Below are 12538 nucleotides of genomic sequence, written 5' to 3' on the forward strand. Positions count from 1 at the left end.
TCCTTAGGATTTTTCTATATACACAATTATTATTTGTGGATAAAGACCCTTTTCTTCTTCTTTTCCAATCCGATGCATTTTATTTCTATCTCTTGCCTGAATGCAGTGATTAGAACACCTAGTAGAATACCGAAGAGAAGTGATAAAAGTGGACATCTTTGCCTTGTTCCTAATCTTAGAAAGAAAACATTCAATCTTTCGCCATAAAATACGTTAGCTGTAATTTTTCACTGATGCTCTTTTCTATTCCTAGTTTGCTGAGAGTTTTCAATCATAAACAGATGTTGAATTTTGTCACATGCTTTTTCTACAACTATTGAAAGAAGTATGTTTCAAATTTTAATTCTGTTAACAAGATGAAGTATATTGATTGATATTTCAAATGTTAATCAAACTTGTATTCCTAGGATAAACCTCATTTGGTCATGATGCTGTTGTTAACTGCCACTGAGTAAGCTGACTCATGGCTGCGTTATGTGTAACAGAATGAAACACTGCCCAGTCCTGTGCTGTATTCGTGATTGTTGGTATATCTGAGTTCACTGTTGTGCCTATTATGGTTATGATGTACTTGTCTTATATACTTCTGGATTCAATTTGCTAACATTTTGTTAAGGGTTTTTGGATATATGTTCATAACAGATATTGGTCTCTAGTTTTCTTGTAATGCCTGCAATGGTCACCTCATAAAACATGTTTCTAAAGAGTCTGCATAAAAAAAAAAGAGTTTGCATAAGATTGGTATTATTACTACCTTAGGTGTCCGACAGAATTCACAAGTAGTATCGGTCTGCAGTTTTCTTTGTTAAGAGGTTTAAAATTGTGAGCTCTATGTCTTTGATAGATATGGAGTAATTAATATTTTCTGATTCTCCCTTGGTTAGTTTTGAAAAATTTGTATTTTTCAAAGAATCTGTCCACTGCCTCTCACTTGTAGAATTTATTGGAATAAAGTGGTTCATAATAGTTCCCTATTATCCTCTGAATGTCTAAAACATCTATGGTGATGGCTCCTCTTTGATTACTGATACGTTGTGTGTGTGTTTTCTCCATCTTCTTAACCTGTCTAACTAGAAGTTTATCCATTTTATCATGCTTTTCAAAGAATCAGCTTTTGGGATTACACCGATGTTCTCTATTGCTTTTCCATGTTCAATTTCACTGATTTCTGTTTTATCCTTTACTGTCTTCTTTCTACTTAGTTCCAGTTGCTGTTCTTTTTCTCTCTTAAGGTGGAAATGTACACCACTGATTGCTAAAACTTTTTTCTTGCCTTTTAAAGCTATACATTTCCTTTTATGCCCTACTTTAGCTGAATCCCAGAAAATATGATAGGCTATATTTTCATTTCAAAGTATTTTCTAATTTCCCTTGTGGTTTCTTCTTTAATCCATGAGTATTTAGAGGTTTCTAATTTAAGAAATTTCTTTTTTTTTTTTATTTATTACTTACTTCTGGTGGGAGTGGAGAACCTAATCAACACAGTCTGCTGTTGGGGCCCAGTGCAAGTTCTCTATAAACTGACAGAGTGATTCACAAGGTATATTTTAAAGTAGATAAAAATACAAAGGAGAATCCACAGTATGTTCCCTTTTATGTGAAGAAGAAGGGAGAAAAGAAAATATCATGTATTTGTACACAAAGGAACATGGGAAGGAAAGCCAGACCTCAGTGCGATTAGCAATCTGTAAGAGGCAGGTGCACGCAGTACCAGAGGACTGAAGAGTGGGTTACACTTCTCGGAGGAAGGCTTTCTATATAGTCCTAACTTTCTGAACTCAGGTAATGCTTCACATATTTAAACTAAGTAAACAACAACAACAAAATGGGTAATAATTCCAGATGGAACACAGACAGAAACGATAAGCTTTATTGAGAATGAACAACATAACTACAATCAAGGCAGGGGGTCAAAGGAAGAACTCCTGTAAATTTTGAATACAGTTTTTGAGGACACACACTTAGGGTAAAAAACAAGCTCTAAGCCGACACTGTACCCTGATTAGTAGGTTCAATTTTCACAGTGGTATGGGTTAGAAATTCTGAACTACTTTGTCTGGGTTCTAGGATTGAGCAAATCAGTATACATATTGCAGACAACTGGAGCCAAGTATCTCATTGTTGGAGAATGGAATTACAGAACTGGAAAAAGAAGGGCAGAGTAGACACTGTGGTGCTGTATTAAAACTGGACGTATCAGTATGAACTCATGTCTTTTAACATACAGAGATAGAAGATACATGTTTGTGTCTACATATACACACGTGCGCACACATTTTCTTCCTTACTCTTTTCTCTGAGAGGGCATAAGAGCAGCGACACCTCAGCAGCCGTGACACGTCAGCACCAACGTGTACACGTGGCATTCAGATCTCGGTTTCTAAATACCATCCTCCACGAAAATGAAGCAAGGATCCTTGGAGAAATGGGTTGTTTCAGAGCTGGGCAAAAAAGTCATGACATAAGCCTAGGACACCTTGATATGCCAGAAAGTAAGGAAGTGCTCAGTGAATGATGAGGACATGTTACAATGGTGCAACGATAGTTTTTTCAACAAATGGTGCTGAAGTAACTGGATATCAGTATGTAAAAAAACGAACCTTGACTGTTACCCTCACATCTTACTTCCATTAGAATGTCAACTAATAGACGTAGAACGAATGATGGAATTAAAGTAAAAAAAAAAAAAAAAAAAGCCCCACCATTTGGCAACCATCAGAGTTACAGTGCCAGGCAAGAACCATTCATGGATGCAAAAACTAGTGGGTGAGAGTACTAGGAAAGACACGACGTTCACGCTGTCTCAAAATACTTCTCTGCAAGAGGCTTAGGAAGGACAAGAGGAAAATGGAACAGACATTGTGTGCTTCTGGAATGGTGCACTGAGGACACACACTGCAGTAACATGCCTGCCAAAAATGCATAACACAAATCTAACCATGAGGGAACATCGGAAAACCCAAACTGTGCAATATTCTACAAAATATATGGCCTCTACTCTCCAAAACGTCAAAGTCATAAAATATAAGACAGACAAATCAATCACAATTTGTGAATCACAATGACTGATCACAGACTGAGCCCCGGACCAAACATTTCCTTTGTGTGAAAGACGTTAGTGGAGTAATTGGAAAAATCTGAATAATGCCTATAGATTAAATAATGCTATGTATCACTCTTGGAGCCCTGGTCGCACGGCGGTTAAGCATTCAGCTGCTGATGAAAAGGTCACCGGTTTAAACCCACCAGCTGCTCCTTGGGGCGGTTCTCCTCTGTCCTCTAGGGCCGCTAATGAGTTGGAACACACTCTACGGCAACGGGGTTGGTTTGGTTTGTGTCCAGATGGCGACGTGCTTTGGTGTTTTTGGTCTCAGTGTTATTTTCCTGACTTTGGTTAAGTGTACTGTGGTTTTACAAAGCAGTGCCCTTCTTTACAGGAAGTATACACTGAAGTATTCAGGCATGAAAGAGCATCATGTCTGCAATTAATCCTCAAATACTTCAGAAAAATAATTATATATATATATACATGTATATATACACAGATGCACATATGTACATACACACGTGATGAGAGGAAGGGAGGGAGGGGAGGAGTATAAATGATAAAGCGAACATGATAAAATGTTAACAAATGGGGAATCGGGGTCAGAGGCATACAGGAATTCTTTGTGATATTCTTGTATCTAAATCTGAATTTATTTTAAAACAAAGGTAAAAACTTTTAAATATCACCTTTAAAATAAAGTGCATTTATTGTAGATAGCATATACTTGGATCTTGCTTTTTTATTCCAGTTTGCCTGCTGGCATTGAAATTGTTCACATTTGGTGTGGTTATTGATATGGCTGGGTTTAAGTCAACCATCTTGCCTTTTGTTTTCCATTTGTCCCATCTCTTTTTGATTCCTTTTGCCATTTTTCTGCCTTCTTTTAGGTCAACTGAGTATTTTTTAGTACTGCATCTTATCTCCAAGATTGGCTCACTGTGTATGTATCTTTGTTTTGTTTTTAAAATGGTTTTAATGGCTGCTCTAGGATTTATTTCATCTTATCACAGACTAACTTTACGTAATACTATACCACTTTGCATGTAAGAACTTTGTAACTCTAGTTTTCCATTCATTCTTCTTTTGTGGTAGCACTGTCGTACACTTTATATACATTATAAATCTCATAAAACATTGTAATTATTTTGTTTTAAAAAAATCAATTATCTTTTAAAGTGTTTTAAAAATCAGAAAAAAAGTCTTTTAAATTTATCCACACATTTTATTTTTCTGATGATCTTCGTTCTTTTGCTTAGACTTGAGTTTTCATCTAAGAATGGTTTACTACCTTCAGCCTGAAGAATTTCCTTTAATTATTTCTTATAATGCCATTTTGCTGGCCACAAATTTTCTCAGCTTTTGTTTGGAAATGTCTTTATCTTTAAGGATACTTCTGCTGGATACAGTGCTGCAGCTGTTTGTTTGGGAACTTGAAAGATGTTGTTTCATCGGTTTTTAGTTTACACTGCTTTTGATGAAGAGCCAGTAGTCATTCCTACCTTTGTATTCCCATATGGAATATGGTGTCCACCCAACCTAGCTACTTGTATGATTTTTCATTTATCACTGGTTTTCAGCAATTTAAATATTATATGACTTGATGTGGTCTGTTGTGTTAATCGTTTTTGAGGTTTGCTGAATCCTCCCCCGTCCTGGGACTTCAATTACACATGTGTTAGATTGGCTGGCTACTGCACCACAGGCCACCAAGAGTTTGTTCATTCTTTTCCCCCATCATTTTTCTCTGTGCTTCAGTATGATTGCTTCTCTTTCTCTGTTTTTAAATTCATGGAGCTTTCCTTTAGCAATGTCTAATCTGTTGTTAAGCCTATCCAGTGAAATTTTCATTTCAGAAACTGTATTTTTCAGCTCTAGAAGTTACACTTGGTACTTTTTCAGTATTGTTCATTTTCCTCTTATGTTCATGCTTTTCTTTAAATCCTTGAATGTATAAATAGATATACTAAATCCCATCTGCTACTTCCACCATCTCTGTCATTTTTAGGTCTGTTTCTATTAATTGCTTTTTTCCTCTTGGTTATGGGTCACATTTTCTTGCTTCTTTACATGTTCAATAATTTTTGATAAGGTGCTGGACATTGATTATTACATTGTTGTTTTGACTTTTCTAGGTTATTTGCATTTTCATAGGAATTTTAAAATCAGCTAAATAGTAGGTAATTTCTATCAAAAAAAAAAAAAAGGCCTGCTAGTATTTTGATTGGGACTGGGTTCAATCTATAGGACAAACTAGGGAGAAGTGACATCTTAATGATATTGATCTTCTGATCCATGAACACAGTATTACTACTCTATTTATTTAAGTTTTCTTTAATTCCTCTCAGCAATGTTTGGAGGTTTCAGTGTACAGGTCGTACACAACTTTTGTCAGATGTAGCCTTATGTTAATCAGCTTTCAACGTCCACCAGCTGCCAAATCTACTCAGAACAGATCTGCTGCCCTATGACGCTGGGGGATACAGGATCTACCACTCAGCTGCTGAGCCCACCAGAGCAGTTCTCCTGCAACACAGAGCTGTGCAGGAAAGAAGGGCTGTTCTTTCAATAAGCTGTCTGCCTGGATCCTCCATACACAGTGGGAGTTGGTGGGGGAATGAGCACCACCTAGCAGTTGCCAGCAACAAATGAACATAAGGCTTTGGAGCATGAGCCTCTAAGAAGTAGAATACAGCAATGTTCTCTAGTTGATGATATCTGGAGGAGCTCTTCTACCCCAGGGAGGTGGGAGAGATGGGAACAGTTATACCACAAAGCAGAGCTGTGGAGTGAATGGGTGCGGTCCCTACCCTGGATACCACAGACGCCTCCTGTTCTGTTCTTACCAAGTTTCCACAGCTTTTGTTGAACAAATGCTTCTCAATTGGTTGTAAGCCCTTTGATCAATTTCCACAGATTCTGACTGATTGTTTTTGCTATTTTTGATTAGCTTAATAGATACCTCTCTGGGAAAGAGGTTCCTGAGCTCCTCACACCACCATTCTGGACTCTCAACTCTGCCACACTCATTTTTTTAAAGTAAGAGTAATTTGTTGTCTTTTTTAAATCTTAAACTAAGTGAGGTAAACCACTCTGCTCAAAGAAGCTTACCAACATCTGTTTCTGCAGTTTAATGCAAAGAAAACCATGTCTTTATCTAAACTCACTTTTGATAAGCTGCCTTGCCTATCATCGATTTACTGCAGTCTTCAAGATTAATGCAAAGTAGCAATATCCTTTTACATACATGATTTTTCAGGTGTTCTAAAAGCTCTGGAGCTAAATCCAGAGGAAATAAAATTACAAGCCCAAATGAAATGTTAAAAAACAATTTAAGCACATTCCCTTAGTTTTTTTTTCAAAATTTAAGATAGATATTAGTCAAATTGCAACTGTTAGCAGACTTTATCTGCCATTAAAGTACTATCAAGTTTTAGATCTAACTATAATTTCCCAGATATTGAGGGTTAATTGCAGGCAAAAGTAAATGTTATATTTACTAATGTAATTACACACAGATACAAATTCTTCATCATGAAAGGAAAATAATTTAAAGGCCAGATCTTAATTGTAGATGAACGATATCATCTTCTTAAATGTTGCTGTTACTTTTAGCTGCTGTTGAGCTGATTCTGACTCATGGTGACCCCATGTATATGTAAACGTAGACCAGGACAGTTCTATTACTAAAATCCTAACTGCTGAAATAAAGGATCAAGGAAGAAGTATGAGATAACAAATGTGATTTTCTTCCCAGCATTTTGGCTCCAGGTCCATGAGAATGTTCTAGGATTCTTAGATGGCCCAGCTGAGGAATCATTAGGCTAGATTCACAGTGTCCTAAAGACAACCCACCCCAGGAGTGATGTTTTGCTTCATAAACATCACAGCAGAGAAGTCTATGCCTTACTGGAGGCAATGGTTGTGTCTTTTGGGCAGGGTTCACAGGTAGGGTAGCTCCCAATAGGGCATATATGATCAGGGAGAATGACAAAGCAATCAGGAAGTAGGTCTATGTTATTACAGATATGGGAAAACTGAAGACCAAATACAGTGAATACAAAAAATTTTAAATTATATTTATGAAACAAAGCTTTAAGTGGCCTACGCTTAATCTGAGTAACTGATATTTCTCATTCAAAACAAAATTCTGTGTCGATGCAGTCTGTGTTTCAGTAGTCTGAGGATACTGACAGATGTACTTGAAGCATCAAGATCTATGAAAAGGGAATGTTTCCTTACTTCTGCTAATCCAGATGGGAGCTCGGGTCCTTCTAGTGCCAACAACAAGGGCAGGGGCAGCTAGTGTTACTGTTACAGCCACTTTAGTAGTTGACTGTCTGATTTCATCAGATAATTGACCTACTGATCATTTCAAAAAATAAATTTGGTTTGAAAATGGTGGCACAGGCAGTTCCATGCTCCCAATCCACCGAAGAAACCCCCAAACACAAGCAGAAACTGGCAGAACCAACTCTGTCAGAACTCTGGGAGCCAGGCAGAGGCTTACAATACTAAATACAGACTCAACTGAGAAAAAGGCAACATCCAAACGGTAGGAAAGCTCTGGTTTTCTGTGGGCTTGTGACCCATTCCCTCCCAGGCTCAGCTGCTGTCTTTAAGCTCTGCTGGCTAACATTTCCAGAAAGGGAGGCTGGTCTCTGGCTCCAGGGGAGCAAAGCAGACTTATCACAAGTTATTATGTGTGTCTGTTCCAAACTGTGTGGGTGCTAGCTGAAGGCCGGAAGCAAGATGCCTGTCTCTGTTTGGCGTATTTCAGAGCTCACACAGGAAGAATGGCTGGCAGACCCTGAAAACTGCAACTGCTTGTGGCTAGTGTGATTTGAGACTTACAGTAGAAGCTTAAGGATTTAGAGAAGCCCAGGAGAAAGATCTGCTGGAAAATTACGGCGTTCAAAAGCACCATGTATATACTGAAAATGCCACATGCATGCACAGGTCAAGATGTATGGTCAGAAAATACCTGCACTTTTACCTACACTTTTACCTCAGTCTGATCCCTAGGCTAGTGCAAGCCTAGATAAGTGCTGAAGGGGTGTCCTGGCACCACAGAGTTAATCTGCAAAGACTGGGAGAGGTGACTGTTTTTCTCCCTTGGAATTCAAGGAAACCTTGGTCAAAACACCAGCTGAACACAACCTAAAGGACAGATTCCTCCATGTCCACACACAACCAGGCAAGCAGTCTCTGCAAAAAGAGCTATGGGAAGTCAACAAATAAACTACTACAGCTTTCAACAATTAAAAAAAATCCAGCAAACTCTGAGGAAGGAGAGAACCTAATATCCAGAGTTATAATATTATAATATTCAAATGCCCAGTTTTCAATAAAAATCACAAGGCATACGAAGAAACAGCAAAGGATGGCCCATTTGAAAGAACACAGTCAAGCAACAAAAACCCTGTGATAACCACACACACACACACAAAATCAAAAATAAAGACATAAAAGGAAATGAGAAATGAATCTAAATGGTTCACTACAAAAATATCAACTAATAACAAAAGAAGACAGCATTAGAAGAACAAAAAAGGTATAAGACACACAGACAACAAATAGCAAAACGGCAGAAGTCCTTCCTTATCAGTCATTAGTTAAAATATAAATGGATTAAATTTTCCTATCAAATGGCAGAGATTGGCAGAATGAATTAAAAAAAACAAAAACAAAAAAAATTCAGTATGCTCCAACTATACATCTACAAGAAATTCACTTTAAATCCAAGGATACAAATCAGTGAAAGTGAAAAAGAATGGCAAACAATATTCCACGCAATAGTGACCAAAAGAGAGTTGGAATGGCTAAATTAGTTTCAGACAAAATAGCCTTTCAGACACAAACTGTTACAGGAGAAAGCCAAGTCCATTATATAATTAAAAAACGGTCAATTCATTAAGGTATAGCAATTATAAATATATACACATCTAACACCAGAGCCCCAAAATTGATGAAGCAAACATAGATGGAAGGAAAGGAAAAAGTAAAATTATCTCTATTCCCAGATGACAAGAAGCAAATATAGAAAGACTGAAGAAAAGGAAGAAATAAAATTATTCCTAGATGACATGAACCTATACATAAAAAATCCCAGCTACTACAGTTAACACACAAATTAAGCAAAGTTTCAGGGTACTAGATCAACACAAAAAAATAAGTTCTATTTCTATACGTCAGCAATGAATACCAAAGTAGATGGAAAGATATCTCATGTTCATGGACTGTAAGATTTAAAACTGTTAAAATGTCAATACTACCCAAAGCTATTTATAGATTCAATGTAATCCCTATCAAAATTCTAACAGCTTTTATTGCAGAAATGGAAAAGCCTATTCTCAAACTCATATGGGAATGGAAGGGGCCTCAAATGGCCAAAACAATCTTGAAAAAGAACAACACAGGAGGGCTTGGATTTGCCAATTTTGAAACCTGATACAAAGTTACAGTAATCAAAACAGTGTGGTACTGGTACACGGACGGACAAACATACGGACCAACAGAATAGAATCGAGAGTCCAGAAATAAATCTGGACCTCTGCATTTACTTGATTTTTTGACAAGAGGGCTAAGTTCACTTAACAGGGAAAGAATAACTTCTTCAAAGATGGTGCTGGGACAACTGGATTTCCACATGCACATGGGTTGGAATCGACTTGACGGCATAGGGTTTGGTTTTGGTTTGAAGTATGAAGCTGGACCCATAACTCACACCATATTAAAAAATTAACTCAAAATGAATCAACAATCAAAATATAAGAGCTAAAACCATAAAACTCTTATAAGATATAACATAAGGGTAAATCTTCAGGGCATTATTTTTGTCAGTGGATTCTTCCATTTGACCCCAAAGGCACGAACAACAAAAGAAAAAAAATAAGCTAATTAGATTTCATCAAAATTAAAACTTGTATGCAAAGAACACTATCAAGAAAGTGAAAAGGCAACCTACAGAACTGAAGATAATATTTGGAAATCATCCATCTTGAGAAGGATTTAATATACAGAACATATAAAGAAAGAGTTGATGCCTTTGAATTACAGTGCTGGCGAAGAATAGTGAACATACCATGGACTGCCAGAAGAACAAACAAGTCTCTCTTGGAAGAAGTACAACCAGAGTGCTCCTTGGAAGCAAGGATGGCGAGACTTTGTCTCATGTACTTTGGACGTGTTATCAAGAGGGAACAGTCCCTGGAGAAGGTAGAGGGTCAGAAAAAAAAAGAAAGACGCTCGACTAGATTGATTAACACAGTGGCTGCAGCAATGGGTTCAGATACAGCAACGACTGTGAGGATGGCACAGGACCGGACAGTTTTTCGTTTTGTTGTACATGGGGTTGCTATGAGTTGGAACCAACTAGACAGCACCTAACAACAACAACATAAACTGCTACAACTCAACAGCAAAAAGACAAACAATTCAATTAAAAAATGGGCAAAGGACTTGAATAGATACTTTTCCAAAGAAGATATACGAATAACCAATAAGCACATAAAAAGATGCTCAATATCATGAGTCATTAGGGAAATGCAAGTCAAAACCACATTTGAGATACCACTTCACACCCACTACAAGGAAAATAATGGAAACTCACTGGCAAGAATGTGGGGACACTGAAACCCTCACCCACTGTTAGTACGAATGTAAAGTGATGCAGTTGCTATGAAAAAGTTTGGCAGATCCTCAAAAAGTTAAACAGAATTATCACATAAACTAGCGATTCCACTCCTAGGTACATACCGAAGAGATCTGAAAGGCAGGGACTCAACCAGATCCGTGTACGCCAACGTTCACCACTGTACTTTTTCACAACAGCCAAAGATGGAAACAACCAAGTGTCCACGAACAGATGAATGGATAAACAAAACGTGGTATATCCTCACAACAGAGTATTGTTCAGTCACAAAGAGAAATGAAGCTCTGATACACGCCACAACGTGGATGGACCATGAAAACATCGCACTGAGCGAAGTAAGTCAGACACAAAGGGACAAAGACTGTATGATTCCACTTATGTGAAATACCTAGAACAGGTAAATCACAGAGCCAAAGTAGATGACCAGACACTAGGGGCCGAGGGAGAGAGAGTTTCTGTTTGGGACGATGAAGAAGTTTTGGAGACAGACAGTGTTAATGGTCGCACCAAACTGTTAATGTAACTGACGTCACTGAATTGTACACTTAAGAATAGTTAATATGGGAAATTTTGTGTTACATATATTTTACCACCATAAAATAAAATTGGTTTGCTCTTGTTTCAAGAATAAATACAAGACAAAATAAAATGTACTCTTTGAAAACACAGTATAAAAAAGTTGAATTCTTAAATCTGTGAATTAGATTCATTATCTGGGAACTCCAGTGATACCACTTCCAGGATTCCAATTATTAGTAAAGAAGTCAGTAGAACAGGTTTGGGGTGCTTGACCAGTAGTTCCCAGCAAAGAGGAGTTGCTACTACACAATCCTCTAAATTAAGCCAGGAAAAAAAAAAAAAATCATCGCCATCCAATTGGTTCCAACTCATAGCGACTCTCCAGGACAGAGTAGAGCCATTCCACAGGGTTTCCTAGGCTGTGATCTTTACTGGAGCAGACTGCTGGTGTGTTCAAACCACCCACCTTTCAGTCAGCAGCCAAGTGCTTAACCACTACACCACCAGGGCTCCTTTTTAAGCTGAAATGCTTTAAAATCTATGGTTCCCTAGGGAAGCAGTAAATATAACACGGAACATAAAAATGTTGCTGGAGGGACTAGTTGTCTAATTCCCAGATACCCCTCACTGCCCTTTAGACACCAAGAGTAGTATTATCAGAGGCTATGGATCAGGGGGAAACCCTGGTAGCATTGTGGTTAAGAGCTATGGCTGCTAACCAAAAGGTCGGCAGTTCAAATCCACCAGGCGCTCCTTGGAAACCGTATGTGGCAGCTCTACTCTGTCCTATAGGGTTGCTATGAGTTGGAATCGACTCGATGGCAATGGGTTTGGTTTTGGTTTGGTATGGATGGGGGAATCTGGCCAGTGTCCTTCTTTCATACTGGCTCTCTAAGAGATACGAGAAGCTACTAAAGGTGGGGGTGAGGGCAGGGTAGAAAAGGTATCTTCAAATTCACATGCATGCATATATTTTCACAGTATCTGAGTGTAAAATAACTCTCAGATTATCATAGAAAATCTGTGTTTTAAAGGGTCTTTCAGTCAGAAGACTGGGTTGCAACTGCTCTGAGTTCTTCCTCCAGGTGCCTGCAGGCAGACCTCTGGTGATAATTGATGACAGCCATGGTCAGTCCCTAAAAGGTACGAGATAGTGACAAAAGAAGTCACTAGAGAGTTACAAAAGTAACCTTCTTACAAAGCAAGGGGATTCTAAGCTAAGTAAACCCAGTATTTGGAGCCCTGGTGGCAGTTAGGGTTTAGCGCTCAGCAGTTGGAACCCACCGAGAAGCTCTGTGGGAGAAAGACTTGACGGTAAG

General features: G+C 38.1%; 1 protein-coding gene across 3 annotated transcripts in view; it reads right to left on the reverse strand.

Moving 5' to 3' along the window:
- Positions 1-12538, reverse strand: part of TMEM131 (transmembrane protein 131) — a 228518-nt gene that overhangs the window by 123169 nt on the left and 92811 nt on the right. The window lies entirely within an intron of this gene.

Source organism: Loxodonta africana, chromosome 15 (genome assembly GCF_030014295.1).
Source record: "Loxodonta africana isolate mLoxAfr1 chromosome 15, mLoxAfr1.hap2, whole genome shotgun sequence".
In the NCBI taxonomy this organism is placed as follows: Eukaryota; Metazoa; Chordata; class Mammalia; order Proboscidea; family Elephantidae; genus Loxodonta; species Loxodonta africana.